The 15,429-nt window shown below is 45.1% G+C and overlaps 1 long non-coding RNA gene across 1 annotated transcript in view; it reads right to left on the reverse strand.

Moving 5' to 3' along the window:
- The window catches only part of LOC148222955 (uncharacterized), a 30,571-nt gene extending 17,146 nt beyond the window's left edge, over positions 1-13,425 (reverse strand). The window contains exon 1 of the long non-coding RNA XR_015805019.1: positions 13,228-13,425. This is a non-coding gene — a long non-coding RNA (uncharacterized LOC148222955). The remainder of the gene's footprint in view (positions 1-13,227) is intronic.
- Between the last annotated feature and the right edge of the window lie 2,004 nt (positions 13,426-15,429).

Here is a 15,429-nt window from a genome sequence, read left to right on the forward strand (position 1 = left end):
CCACATTCCCACTTTTCCCTATCCCCGGGCTGTGCCCACAGCACTGGTATAGCTCCAAGACTGATTTGTTTCAAAATGTTCCTGGAATTTCCATCTTGCCATTCCACATGTTGGCTGCAACCCCAAACTATGACCAGCCCTCGTAAAAGCAGGTTTGTGGCTTTCCACAGCTCTTGTTCCCGTTTCCAAATCCAGCTTGGATACCTCTATTCTGAATGTAGCCATATTCAAGGCACAGGATTTGGGGTGAGAAAGGGGGAAATTGTCACAGGTCAGAGTGGAGACTGAGACCGGGCCACTCCTCAGCATAGAACAGCTGCTCTGGGGACTTCAGGCACACATGGGCTGCTGTTATCCTCAGTGGGAATTTTTGGAAGTGGAGGCTCATTAACATCAGGGCAGGCTGCAGCATCTGGCCACAAGAACATCAATTAGTTGCCTACCAAGTTATCCAGCAGCAAAGGCAGACTTCCAGTGCTCAAACCAAATGGGTTTGTAAAAGAAATAGGCTACAAGCTCAGGCAGCCGGTGCCAAGTCAACTCTGTGTTCACCAGGTTTGCTACAAGAAACAGAGGAAATGGAGGTTTGGCTTTCTAACAAAGGAACATCCTTCGGGACCTAAAGAAAGAAAAAAAACATTTCCTGTCTGCCACTTCAACTCAGGATGCAGAGCTGGTCTGGAGAAATCTTTATTCTCCCGGAAAAAAATGACACTGTTGTACTTACCCTTCCTTGAATCATTGCATCTTTCTGCATCCAATTTCCATCGTCTCTGCCTGTGGACAGCTCTGCTGAAGCTGCTGTAATTGGAAACAATTCAAAAGGAAACACAGAGGAGTTCCATGGAAGCGGTGCTGTCAGTCAAAAGCATTCCAGCAGCTGGGAGCACCTCGGAAATGTTCCCAAGCCTTGGGAGTTAGAGGCACGCAGACGTGATTTTTAAAAATAGGGGAACTACTCAAGGCAAAGAAGGATTCTGCAGCAAAGAAATGAGCTAAACCTACTCCAAATGAATTCCAGGATTTGAGTTGTTCCACTTCACTTTCAGCACAATAATGGAAACTCATCCCTGGAAGAACTAAAATCCACAGCCAAAGCCATGACTGCAGACACGTTGCTGACACAACTGCCACGATTTAGGTGCTGAGCTCAATGCACTTCACCCTTGCCTGTTCTCCACTTCCTCTTGCTGGCACTGGGATTTTTGGAGAAACAGAGAGCTAGCCCAAAGACAGAAAAAAGGGGGATTTTTGGCACTGTCTTGAAGCAAAGATAGACCAGCCACAAACACTGAGATCTCCCAGAGAGGTAGCCACAGTTTAAAACCTCTTCAGTGCTAAGCATCATCATCATCATCATCATCATCATCATCATCCAGATTCACCAGTGTGCATCAGCTTTTCCATAGGATGCTGTGTCCTACCAAGATTCCACATGACATTCTCATGACCAGGGCTTGGGACAGGTGGATGACCAAGAGGATCACCTGTCCCTCTGCCCAGCTGTTCAACATCTGCTGCCCAGGTGCTACAGAAACAGCAAACCCAGGGCCCTCGGGATGCAGCATCTTGGGATGGCAGCTCTGGAATGCCCAGATGGGCAGTGGCAGCTCTGGAATGCCCAGATGGGCAGTAGCAGCTCATCCCAACGCAGCCTGGAGCCAGCCCTGACCTTTATCTGCTCCACATAGAGTTTCTGCCCAGGGAATATTGGACAACTGTTGCCAAACTCCTTATTTGATAAAATAAAAGAGCAGGAACAGCAGAGAATCATGGAAAGAATCATGGAATGGTTTGGGTTGGAAGGCACCTTAAGGCTCATCTCATTCCTACCCCATGCCATGGGCAGGGACACCTTCCACTATCCCAGGCTGCTCCAAGCCCTGTCCAACCTGGTCTGGAGCACTACAAACACCAATGCAGAACCAAACTTCTGCCTATCTTGTGGTTTTATTAATGACTGGTGCTAAATTAAACCAAAGGAATAAAATGAGGCTTTTAAATGAACTTTCATCAGGTTTAACCTGGTGAACACAGAGCAAACTTGGCATCAGGTGCATGAACCTGCAGCCTGTTTCTTTTACAGACGAATCTGGGTTTCTCTAAGGTCTCTCTGTGGGTTTCACATAGCAAATATCAACAGAAAACTGTTTCTAAGCACAATTCCACAGTAAATTCAATGAAATTTTGCTTAATCATACATAAGCCTGAAGGGATAAAAGCAAACCAGTCCCGGGCTGGCTGGGCAGAAACAGGCCAAACACTGAGAAGGATCTCATCCAAGCAGGAATTTATTGGGGATGGATTAAAAACCGCAGAGGCTGAAGGAAGATAATTAGTAAAACCCAAAGAAAGCAGAAGGCAGTGGTCAGCAGCTCCCTGCCAAGGAGCAGAGACAGGCTCCCTGTGTGTGCACTGCCTGGAAAAGAAGCACTAGAAGTTGTGAGCATGGATTGTCTGAGGGGATCCAGCAGCAGCAGCCCCAGTCTCCCAGGAATTGTGGACCCAAGGTAATATGTGTAAGGTCTAAAATCAACAGCAATGATCTCACAAACACCCCTGTAACAGTTCTGTGATTAAATCAGAACCATTCTGCAGCAAGTCCAGTTTTTCCGCCTTAAAACAGCCCTGCCTTTCCCTGCTTGGTGGCAACCAGCAGTCCCACTGTGGGTGTGTGGGAAGGCATTCCTAAAGAACATGGAAAAGGTGAGCAGCTTGTGACTGTGTTTTCACAGTCTTGCAAGAAACCCTCAAAGTTCAGGGATCTGTGGAAAGGATCCCAAAATGGTTTGGGTGGGAAAGGATCTTAAAGTCCAACCATTCCCATCCCCTTCCACTGTCCCAAGCTGCTCCAAGTCCCATCCAACCTGGCCTTGGACACTTCCAGGGATCCAGGGGCAGCCACAGCTTCTCTGGGCACCCTGTGCCAGGGCCTCCTCATCCTCCCAGGGAACAATTCTTTCCCAAAATCCCATCTGACCCTGCCCTCTGGCAATGGGAACCCATTCCCTGTGTCCTGTCATTCCAGCCCCTTGGAAACAGTCTCTCTCCATGTTTTCTGTGGGTTCCTTCCGGCACAAACCTCTCCCACTCTCTGTCCCAGGATGAGATCCCAGGCTATAGCCTGAACCCACACTGGTGCTGGTGGAACAGAGGTATCCATGAGATATCCATGGGAAGCCTGACTCTGTTTGGCTATGGGCTGCCCTGGAGAAGCACGTCCTGAAGTGTGGCTTGCAGCTGATAAGGAGTTTTGATTAATGTTAACTAAAGGCGTTTACACTGTGGAGAACCTGTAACATTTGCTGTCTTCACATTATAAAAAAGAAACGAAAAATTTGCATTCCAACATCTGATTGTGGATCAGGCAGCTGGAATTTGACACATGGAAGTTTCTGTGCCTGATCCTTGGAGAGCTGTTGGATAAATAGATGTGCTTTATTAACAACACAAGCAACCCTTGGAAATCCTCATGCAAAAGGAGCTGTCCAGACACACAGAGATTCATTCTCACCCCTTGCATCCAGGAGACACATCCAAGGATTTAGTAGTGCATCAGCCAACAAGGATGAGGGGGAGTTTGATGCAGCTCCTGAGGGAATCTGATGATGCAAGAGATGCACCATTAATGAACACTTAACTGGAAGCAGCTCGACATGAAAAGCTGATGTCAAGGACTGCAGGAAGCTTTTCTGCTGATTCATAGGGATCTGGACCTCTGCACCCAGAAACCCTCTTGCACACTGCTCATTAATCCAGCTCCAGCTTGTCCGAGCACCCAGCTGCTTCCAGGAACCGGGAGTTTGGCAAGACTCGGGCTGATGATTTGGGCTTCTTCATTTTTGTAGAGAGAAGAGGAGAGAGATATTTTCTTTCTCACTATAATTTTGCAGTTAAACTCCTTTTATTTATCTCTCCCCATAAATCAGAGTGATTTGGGATAGGAAGGACTTTCCATACAAAAATTGAGGCCTTTATTTAGGGGAGATAGTTAAATTGGTGATATTTATTGCTCAACTAAACTAGAGTTGTTTAGTCCACATTATCCACTTAGTGTAGGATAGGCATTTTCTGTATCACCTCCAGTTGCTGCCAGAACCTGAAACAGTGCATCCCAAAGCTTAATTTTGATGTGGTTATAAAAATCTGGGCAGGTCAGTCAGATTTCTTTCAGAGGCGATGTGATGGATGCACTTGAGAGCAGAGTTCTGTATTTACCAGGTGGAAGATGAGAAAAAAAGAGGCCATCCAGTGTCACCCCTGCCATGAGCAGGGACACCTTCCACTATCCCAGGTTGCTCCAAGCCTGGCCTTGGACACTTCCAGGGATCCAGTGGCAGCCACAGCTTCTCTGGGCACCTGTGCCAGGGCCTCCCTGCCTTCCCCTTCCCAATATTCCCAATATCCCTTCAAATCCTTCTCTCTTTTGGTTTTAACCCATTCCTCCTTGTCCTGTCACTACAACACTTTTGCTTTCATATTCAAAAATAGCACAAAATAATTTTTACTTTATTTCTTGCCTCCCTGTTCCTCAAAATAAGAGATTTTGTAATTCCCCATGCTTGGCCCAGAAGACAAAAGTGATAAAAGCAATAGAGATTGGGCTGAATCCTCTTTTCCAACAGGCAGCGACTGAATAATTGCACTTTATTTAAAAATAAATGAGTAAAAAAGAGAGAAAGGGAAGATTTTGGTGGGCCTTGATTAATAATTAAGACTTCAGAGGTCTGAAGGACTTGAAGTTTGCTACAATTTAGGATCACACATCAGATTTGGCAGCTCTGCCCTAGACCTGAATTTGCTGAGGCAGCTCCTGGAGGATTTTTGCTGCCTGTAAAACACCTCCTCCTCTCCCAGCTACTTCCCTCTCCAGCCCCACAAGATCAAAGAATACAGAACAAATGGAACTATTTCTTTACAACTTCAAGGTAAACTTAATTTGCTGTAAAGCTGCAAAAAGCAGTGAGGAGCTGCTCTTCCCTTGGTTTCTGCACCAGGAACTGGAGGGATGAAGGAAATGCATCCACACAGGGCAGCAGGAGCTGCGAGGTGGCAAAACTCGGGTCAGATTTCAGGGAATAAAGTATTCTTGGAATTGTGGGCGTTTGCCCTTTGGGACTTCTCATCTCCAGCCAGGATGCAATGAAGATCAAAAGGTCCCTAATCCCAGTTTTTGGCTCAGGGCAGCCCTGGGAGCCGACAGGTCTGAAGTCAGCCTGAATAAAATGGTTCCTGAGGTCAATTCCTGCACTGGCAGGTTAAGAAAAGGTGGGAGGAGATGGATCACATCTTTGGGATCTGCTGTCCCAGAAGGAAAGCAATGACAGGTGAGGCTGTGGCTAGAGGGTATTGGACATACAGGACCTGGACTGGGAAAAAAAGAGATAAAATGGAAATAAAATGGGGAAAAACTCCAGAGAGCGGGACAGGTGCTGGAAGTTGCTTTTCTTGGCAACCTCTGCTCCTGCTGCACCTCAGGTGCTCTGGTTGCATCCTTCTGCCAGGAATACACCAAGCCCAACCCCAGATCAGTCCCAGTCACAGCCAATATCCCCAGGACATTAAAGAAAGAGAAAGGGGACATCCATTAAAAAGTCCAAAAGCAGAGAATCCCTGATATTGCTTAAGGTTCATACAAAGACTGCCTGATATTATGTAGTTTTTGGTCATGACTGAGCACTTCCAATTTATTCTGCAATAAAAAGTCCTCTTATTCCATCTCAAACATGCTGTCAAGGACTCTGGAATAACATTTATACTTTACAGCATATGGGTTGTGAAGAATTAAAAAGGAGGAACTTTAACCTGACAGGCTACCAACACAGCATTTTAGACCAAATATGTATTCAGGATGGGGAACTTGGATTATCAGGCTTCTTATGGTGTTTGATGCATTTCTATGATCCCCAGGGAATATTTCTCTGCACCAAACACACACAACAGGATGGAATTGCTTTTGCATGGAAGAAGTCCCCTTATCTGCCATTTCCTGGGAGGGCTTTGTTTTCAGGTATTACCCAAAGAGCATTAACAGTGACATTTGCAAACACACTTCCCAGGACACAATATCCCAGCTCTGGAAAGGTCCACTGTCCTTCCCCAGCTTCACAGGGGATTTTTCAGCACCTTGTACTTGTGGTTTCCTACAGGACATGAGGCCAAAATCCAGATGGATTCAATTACCTGGAAACAACTCTGTACACTCTGATTCCTCTGGTTGTTGTGCTGTTGCTTTATGGAAGGGAAATGTGGAATTAACACACCCCACACCACTTCCAGTCCTGGAATATCAACCATGGGCCAATAGGATGGCCCTGACAGCAAATCCAAGGTCATTTCCATCCACAGGGAAGTCATGGCAGGAGTTGCAACAGCAAATCCAGAGGGAAAAGCCTTAAAAAGAGCCCTGCTCAGCTTTATTTAAAGCCCAGCAAACACTGAGGGAGCAGTTAAACACATATTTAATCCCTGTTGTGTTGAGTCCTGCTGTTTCAATACTGTTGGAGTCAATAGGATATTCCTGCCACTTATAATCCTGGGATATTTTAGTGTTCTGGCCTTGCTGGCACACCAGGAACTGGTGGGGCTCTGGAGTATCTCTTTTAGGGCATTAAAACACAGGTGGGAAAGAACAAAATGCTGCCACACCTGTAACATTTAGAACTTTGAGGTCCTGATATTCATCAGAATTTTTCTTATCAACAGCAAACATTAATGACCAAAAAAAAAGAAAAAAAAAAAAAAAAAGGAAGAAAAAAAGAAAAGTAGCCCCAAAACATAGAAAAATATAAGATTTAATTAAATAAGAAATAACTTCTCAGTCGAAGAAATTGCCTCTGTGGGTGGTTTATGGTGCATCGTGATCATAGAGCTGCAGAATCTTGGAATGATTTGGGTGGTAAGGGATTTAAATCCCATCCAATGCCACCCCTGCCATGGACAGGGACACTTTCCACTATCCCAGGATGCTCCAAGCCCCATAGTCCAGCCTGGCCTTGGACACTTCCAGGGATCCAGGGGCAGTCACAGCTTCTCTGGGCACCCTGTGTCAGGGCCTCACCACCCTCCCAGAGAACAATTTCATCCCAATATTCCATCTAAATCTCTTTTTGTAGCCTAAACCCCTTCCCCTTCTCCTACCTGGGTTATTTTGCCTTTTGCTCGTTGCTGATTTCCCTTTCCCACTCCTTCTATATTTCTGTCACATTTAACGATGGGTCATTATCCTGAGAAATCCAATATTTGATCCCATCTGTATATAGAGAGATACTGACACAATTTGGGATTATTTAAAAGTGGAATGACATTTTCACCATGGCTAAAACAAGAAAAGTCACTCCAAGAACCTTGAGAAAGGCTCGTTGTAGTGAATCTGGGACCACAGTGAAGGAACTGAGGTCACTCCATACTGCACATATCCATACATTAAACCTCAAACCTACACAAAACCCAAAGTTCACTTCCCCTGAGGCTTTTTCCCAGAGTGGATCTTACTTGGCATTCTCTCAAAATTATCCTCAGCTTCCAATCTACAGCTGTGGAAAAAGAATTCCAGCACCCTTCTCCCTCCACAGCCAGCAGCAGAACACCGAGGAAATTCGGTATTTTGATGCAAAGTTTGTGCGTTTCATTATCCCCCTCTAGTGACGTTTTTTGGGAATCCCACCACAGATAAAACTGAGGACGCACAACCAGACCTTAGACAGTCACTCCTCTTTTAAAGGACTGGGGTGTACAAAACCCAAGGATATTTTTCACAGGCAATTGAAATTATTTTCAATAGAAAAGGATTCACAAAGCGGAAAGTTCTTTCTTCCCAGATAAGAGCAGCTCATCCCAAGTTTTCCACGTCAGCAGTTTGAAATTCCTGTTCCTTTTTCCCTTGAACACATTTTTCCTTGGCCTTGGCAGTCACCTTGTGGGGTTACATAACTCAGTGACACACTTCCCTTGCCCTGATTTCCCAGGTAACCTTCCAACTGTTCTTCCTGGGGGAAAACTTATTCTGAGCAGGAGAATCAAGTGTGAAACTTCCAGCTCTGGATTTCCTCAGGACAGAAAACTTGACCCAGGAGTCTTCATAAAAGCAATATCTTTATGTCCAGACTCCAGAATAATCTCAGCATGGATGAATTTGGACATAACCTCCCAAAACCCCAAATCAGAGTTAATATCACACTGGTTTGGATAATTTTATTCTAGTTATTAAGCTTAATTTTTTACCAGGGTTTAAATTCACCAGGTGGCACTAGGTCCACTGACCTCAGTTTTATCCAGATGGCAAAACTCCTTACAGTGGAACTAGTGCATAGGGCAAAAAACCCTCCCATGGGATAATATTTCCACAAGGAGAAACCACCAAATGTCTAGGAAAGCATCATTCCTCACATTAAAATATTCCTAAGTGCATTTTCAAGGAGTGATACTTGATACCAGGAGCCTGCACAGGGTATTCCCAACTCCACAGTGAGGGAATGAACTGTTGGGTTCAAATCTCCATCAATCCGATGGAGATGGGATTGCAAAATGTAATTCTTTTTAAAAGCTCAAATACTGCTTGGGTTATCCTGGTATCCAGATCTGGCTGGAAAATTCCCTGAAACTCCCAAATCCCAGCATGCAATTTCTCTGGAACGCAGCAGCTGTTGCTTGCTATGATCTTTGGGATGTTAAGGATTAAGTGATTTTTCTGAGGAGCGTTCTCTGGGAGCACAGCCTTTCCTGACCTTCCCAATTCCAGCTTAAATTCATCAGCTGAGGCATTTCAGGGGCTGCTGGTCTGGAATCCTGGCCCCCAAAGCAAAGGTCTTGACACCCCCCCCCCCCCCCCCCCCCCCAATGTCTGGGCTGCAAGAAAGAAATTCCAAAGCTCACATGGAGCATCTGATGTCACAAGAGACCACGAAAACTCCAGCACTCCAATGTCAGGGAATGCTTTGGCTTGGAAGGAACTCAAAGTTCATCCAGTGGGCAGGGACACCCTCTACTATCCCAGGGTGCTCCAAGCCTGGCCTGGAGCTGATTTGGTTCATCCCAGGTGCCAGAGCAGGTAAAAGCTGTTTGCACTGAAAGATGCAGCCTGGGGGAGATTTTTCAGGTCCATCCCATCCCATCCCATCCCATCCCATCCCATCCCATCCCATCCCATCCCATCCCATCCCATCCCATCCCATCCCATCCCTCTCTAAATCCCTGTACAGAAGCCTCTGGCCATTTTTCCAGACATTTTCCTACCATCCCCATTCCCACTGGTCTGGTTTTATCCTGTGCATCCTCTCTGGTTTTTGCTTGTGCTGATGTTTTAAGTGACAGAACTGCTCCAATTTCCCCCCATTTCACTCTGCCTGTGTTGTGAATTTATTCCAGTTCCCTGACACAGGACAGGGAAGCAAATTATCCCTCACTTCAGCATTTGGGGCACTCAGTTCCAGGCTATCCTGCACAATGTTAATTAGACCTGGTTTCACTGGCACAAAAGTCCCTTTTTGACTGAGCTAAATTTATTCCATAGCATTCCTCAATCTATTTAGCTCTTGCTAAACCCTTTCATCCCCTGTCCCTGCAATCACTGGATTTTGTAAATGATCAATTCCATCTCAGAGATAGCAAATTTGCCTCATTTCTGACTCCAATAATTTCACAGAGGAACCGATGGAGTAATTCTCTTCTGAGAAAGAAAAGCAATTCTGCCTCGATTGTGTTATTTCAATTCTATTTTTCAATTCTAATTTAGTGCTTCTTTTGTGTCTTTCATACCTGTTGTTCCATTTTTAAAATGGTGTAAATTATAACAGAATCTGTCAATTTATTTTGGGATGAGCTGTGATTCCAAAATGACAAATAATTCATTATAAAGTTTAGCACCAAACCTGAGAAGAGCCAGAAGAAATAAATGTGAAATACAGTTAGGACAGGGACTATCTGGGATGATTTCCAGTCAGATAGGGAATTCTGCCACATCCATTCCTGGCAAAGGTGCTGCCAACAGGGTCACAGAATCCTAGATTTGTTTGGGTTGGAAGGGACCTTAAAGCTCATGTCATTCCATTGAAGACACTTTCCACTATCCCAAGTTGCTCCAAGCCCCATCCAAGTGATGAAATCCAGGGAGAATTATTCTAAAAACCAGTTAGGAAAGAGGTTTCAACTCCATTTTGCAGCAGATATGGAAGAACAGGATGAATAAAGTGAATCCTCTGGTTCAATGCCACAACAGAAAGGGAGAACACCTTTATCTTCTCCCTTATCCTGAAGATCTGGAGTGATTTCCAAAGTGTTCCACCACTTTCTTGGAGTGACTTGTGAAATCAACTTTTAAAAGACTTTTTAAACGACTTGGGCCCACACCTTTGTGATCAAGGGTGTGTAATTGCCAGATAAAAAGGCAGAAACCCCAGGGTTAAATAATTGCTGGACTGTAAAACAGAGAATTTAATTCCCACTGTAGGAGTGGGAAAGCACCTCTCTGGGAAGGTGGAACCACCCTCCAGAGGCTTCAACCATCCCACTGATCAAGGGCTGATGACACCCACACCCCTGATAAGGAGCTGCCCTTTTCAGGGAGCACTTGCCACCTTTTCCCTGAGATCAAGGGATTCTCTCTTTCATGGAAGAGCTGTGAAAATGAGGTAAAGGACTCAGCCCCATATGATTTTCTCAGCAGGAAAATCAATGCTTGTTGTGGCAGGAGAACATCCAGCAGCACCAGGCAGGTGGAAGTTGGACCTGTTACACCATCAGAGCCTGGCCATGTCACCGACCCTCTGAGCAAACCCTGTCAGATTGTTCCTGGTGTTTGCTCCCAGTGAAATCTGTCCTGTGGGATAGGACGACTCCAAAAAAGCCTCTCTTTACCTGCCTTGGGATTCCTGAGCACCTGGAGGGTTCCTTCTCCCCTTCTCTCCTGCAGTGAAGCTACAAGAGGAGAGATTTTCCCCTTTGCATATCACCTAGTTAGGATCCTCTGCTTGCTCTCCAATCCTGGATTTTCCATTCAGGTACTCTCCTGAAAAGAGCACCCCACAATTTAGCATCAGTGTTTTTATAATGTAGTTTTTCTGTGTGCTTTTTTACCAAAACACGTATTATACAAATATATACATTCATCAGTATAATCCCAGTGCAGGACAATTATGCTGATTAATGTGTGCACTGAGGTAAAAATCATGGAATTCCAGAATAGTTTGGATTTGAAGGGACCTTTAAAATTATCTCATTCCACCCCTGCCATGGGCAGGGACACCTTCCACTGTCCCAGGCTGCTCCAAGCCCCATCCAACCTGGCCTTGGACACTTCCAGGGATCCAGGGGCAGCCACAGCTTCTCTGGGCACCCTGTGCCAGGGCCTCCCCAGCCTCCCAGGGAACAATTCCTTCCCAATGTCCCATCTAAATTCCCCCCTTGTCAGTCAGAACTCCTTCCCCCTTGCTCTGTCACTCCAGTTCCTGTTGCAGGGTCCCTCTCCAGCTTCCCTGTATCCCTTCAGACCCTGGAAGGAGCTGTGAGGTCTCCACACAACCTTCTCTTGTCCTGGCTGAACATTCCCAGCTTTTCCTGGCAGCATCCCAGCCCGGCTGTGATCAACTGGGTGGCATCCTGCCCATGGCAGGGGCTGTAATGAGATAATCTTTAAGGTTCCTTCCAATTCAAACTATTCTGGGATTCTCTGGTTCCATAATCCACCTTTACAGGTGTGGGCAATGCTTTTATTTATCTGTGTCTCCATTGCTGTTTTAAGGAGCTTTGGATAAATTCACCCCAACTCCTGTCTGAGAGCTGAAGGGCAGAGCCCAGCGTGGGGATCTTCATTCCCCAAATCAGAGCTGCCTCCTCTTTGAACTCCTTGTTTTGGTCCCCTGAGTGCTCTACTCTGCATTTAGTGCCCCATGAAATGCCCTTTCCCCTGCCTTTAATTCAGTGCATTGAATGATTTTGCAGCCCAGCCCTACAAGAAGATTGTCTTGATTAAATTCCTGACCCCGTCAGAACAAATTTGATATTTGCTTTGCAGGAATTATTTCTCACAAGATGCCTTTGATTGGTGTTAATTATGTTGTCGTCAATCTCTCACTGATTGCATCTGCCTGGATCCTCCCAGTCTCCAGCCCAGAGTGGCTCATTCAGCTTTTCAAACACTAATTTTTATTTTTTCCTCCAATACTACTTCAGTGGGGTAAAATTCAACAGAAATCACTCTGAGTTGTGCCAGGGGAATATGAAAGAAAATCTCTTCACTGGAAGGGTCGTCAAGCCCTGGGAAAAGGCTGCTAAAGGAATTAGAGTCCCCATCCCTGGAAGTGCTCAAGAACGTGTAGATGTGCCCCTTGGGGACATGGTTTAGTGGTAGCCCTGGCAGTGCTGGCTGATCTTGGAGAATTTTCCCAACCTTAATGATTCTATGATTCAATTTTCCTTTAAATTTACAAGCAATTGTACAATCCAAGGAGATACAGCCTAAACCTGTTGCTCCTTTACATTATTTTCTCTAAATAATGCAAAAACTATCCTGGCAAAAATCTATTTATTGATAAAATATTCCATCCGAAGAAAGGAATGGGTAAGTTTAAGGTGTATGAAGATGCTCTGAAAACAGGAAAAACTAAAAATACCTAGCCAGAGCAGAGCCAAGGGGCAATAATAGGTCAGTGGTAAGAATTTACATGATTGTAAACATAACTGTTTTTATAGATCCCGGCTCTATATATAACCCTTAATCCCCACATTAAGTGCAAGAAATGCCCCATAAGTAAGAAAATACAACAGGATTTAGTGGCAGCAGAGCCAAGATGGGAAGATTTGGAGCTGGGCTGTAATTCCTTAAAGTCAGGAGCAAAATCTCCACGGAATAAACATTCAAACATAGTCAATATCTTGATAAAACAGCAGGATTTAGGGACAAAGCCTTCTCACATTTTTTTTTCTTTTCTGAGACCCTTTTATTTTAAAAAAAGAACTATTTCTAATTTCATATGAACTTTAGAAATGAAATATTTCGAAAATATTTAGCACCACCCAAAATTTTCCTACTCCTGTCACATAAGAGATAGAATTCCTTGGGAAATCCTGTGGACACTAGGATTTTCTACAGGAAATAGAGGATAAAGCTGCTCTCTTTTATATTTTCTATTTCTTTTCTCTCTGCACTTTTATATTGCCTGTGGAATATAAATCCCCTGTGGAGAGATGGAAACTGGAGACTCAGGAGTTAAGAAAGAGCAGCCAAAATACCTCAGAACATCCAGCTGCAGATCCCATAAAGCTTCCGTGGATGCCAGTGTTATTCCCAAGTGGATTCCTCTGACACACCATGGATACACTACTTTGCAGCATTTTTTTTCTGACTTTGCAAAAGAAAAAGTCAGTTTGTTTATTTGTTCATCCCTGTTGCATTGTAAAAAATGACCTTTTTAAGCTTTGTGGTAAAAAAGAGAGAAACTCCTTAAAGTTCTGGTACTTCAGAGGAAATGAAAAGAACAGGAAAGGCAAAAACCAGAGCAGGACGCTGCTTGTTTTTAATGAACCCACTCATTTGACCATCTGGCCACTCCTTTTATGGAGAAATCCAAGGTTTTTCCCATGGCTGCTTTTGGGACTGTTCAAAAATAGGCTTCACTTTTGCCTTGCAAGTCAATTATAAATATCTGTGGCAGAATGCACAGCTTTACCAAAAAATCCTCCCCAGGAATAAAAAAAAAGAATGTTGCAACTCCCACCACATTTTGGGCTTTTTTTCTTACCATAATCATGTTAATGCTCGTTTAATTATTGAAAAAGTAAATAACGCAACAGTTTTCTAAATATAAATCCCTCAGGGTTGCCTGGGGTGGGTATTGCAGAGATGTTTAAGAGGATTTGAGGCGCTTTCGTGCTTTTTTCCTGTCCTGTGCTGACATCTGCTGGGTCTTGCTCAGACTGCACAAACCCCTCCCGGTGACACCGGGGAGGGACATCCCAGAAACTCAAGGCTCTGGGCATTAAGAGACTTCTAAAAAAATCCCATTCTTTGCTTTTCCCACCAGGATTATTCTCCTCAGAGCTTTCTTGCCTGGCCCAACAAATCCCTGCCCTGCTCCCAAGAAATGACTGGTTTTCCTGGTTTTATTTTGTGCATTATGATGGAAAAGGAGGGTGAGGTGGCTAAGTCACTCCTCAGCTTCCCAATTTCCTACACCTTGATCCTTGATGCTTTCTCCAAAGACTGTTTCAACTTCCCAAACTGGCTGTATCCCCAAACAGAGCCCGGTTTGGGATTGTTTGGGGGTTTTAAAAGAAAAACAGGAGTGTCCTGGCTATGTATTTTCACCTTGGAGCAATAAAAATGACAACTATTCCATAATGCAAATATTTACAAAAAAACCCACCCAAACCCCCCACTAAATATAGGGACATATAAGACAACTGTGTCTAGTCAAGCTGTGGCGTGAATAGCTTTTCAGGAACATCCAGGTGAGGAGGGAAACTCTTGGATCTAACCAGGTGAGATGTGGGCATTGAGCTCTTGCTCAGAGCACCTCCCATGTAGCCTGTTAAGGCATGGAGATGTAAAATTAGAAATTAGGAATGAGACCTTCATACTTCCTGGAGGAGCTTTTCCAAGAACTCTTCCAGGGGTTCTTGCCCTGAGGAAGAGCTCGATGCCCACATCCCACCTGCTTTGATCCAGGAGCTTCCATTCCCACTTGGATGTGCCTTGCAGCTGAATTTTGTACACGTGCCCACAGATGGGGCACACAGGTGATCCCCAGAACATGCCAGCACCAAACCTGACCTCCAGGCAGATTCACACCTTCCCTGGGTCCCCAATCCTCCCTCAATGCTCAAGTGGCTTTGGAAAAATTGCCCCTTGAAGGACACTGGGATCTCAGTGTCACAGCCTCCTCACAGGGGTCTGGGCCCTTTCACGGGTCACACAGGCCCTGAAAATGTCACCTGTGGGGATCCTGAGCTGTCTTTGGGCTCATGTGCCCCAGGAAAATACATTTTACCTCTGGAAAATGCAACCAGCTGCTTCCTGAGGCTCCTGCCCTGCAGGGTCACGTCTTGGAGCAGGAGGTTTTGCAGGAGCATTTCAGAGCTGATGATGGAGACGGAATTTTTGCAAGGACCTGGAGGGACAGGAAAAGGTGGAATGGTTTTAAACTGAACAAGAGAAGGGTTAGAGGGGATTTGGGGAAGGAATTGTTCCCTGTAAGGGTGGGCAGGACCTGGCACAGGGTGCCCAGAGAAGCTGTGGCTGCCCCTGGATCCCTGTAGGCGTCCAACTCCAGGTTGAACTCTGGGGTTTGGAACAGCCTGGGATAGTGGAAGGTGTCCCTGTCCATGGCAGGGGGTGGAATGAGATGGGCTTTAAGATCCCTTCCAACCCAAACCATTCAATGATTCCATGATTTCCACTATTTTAAGTTGCCTTTTGGAAATGGGCCTCTTGGA

This window comes from Sturnus vulgaris, chromosome 8 (genome assembly GCF_052056855.1).
Source record: "Sturnus vulgaris isolate bStuVul1 chromosome 8, bStuVul1.hap1, whole genome shotgun sequence".
NCBI classification, from domain to species: Eukaryota; Metazoa; Chordata; class Aves; order Passeriformes; family Sturnidae; genus Sturnus; species Sturnus vulgaris.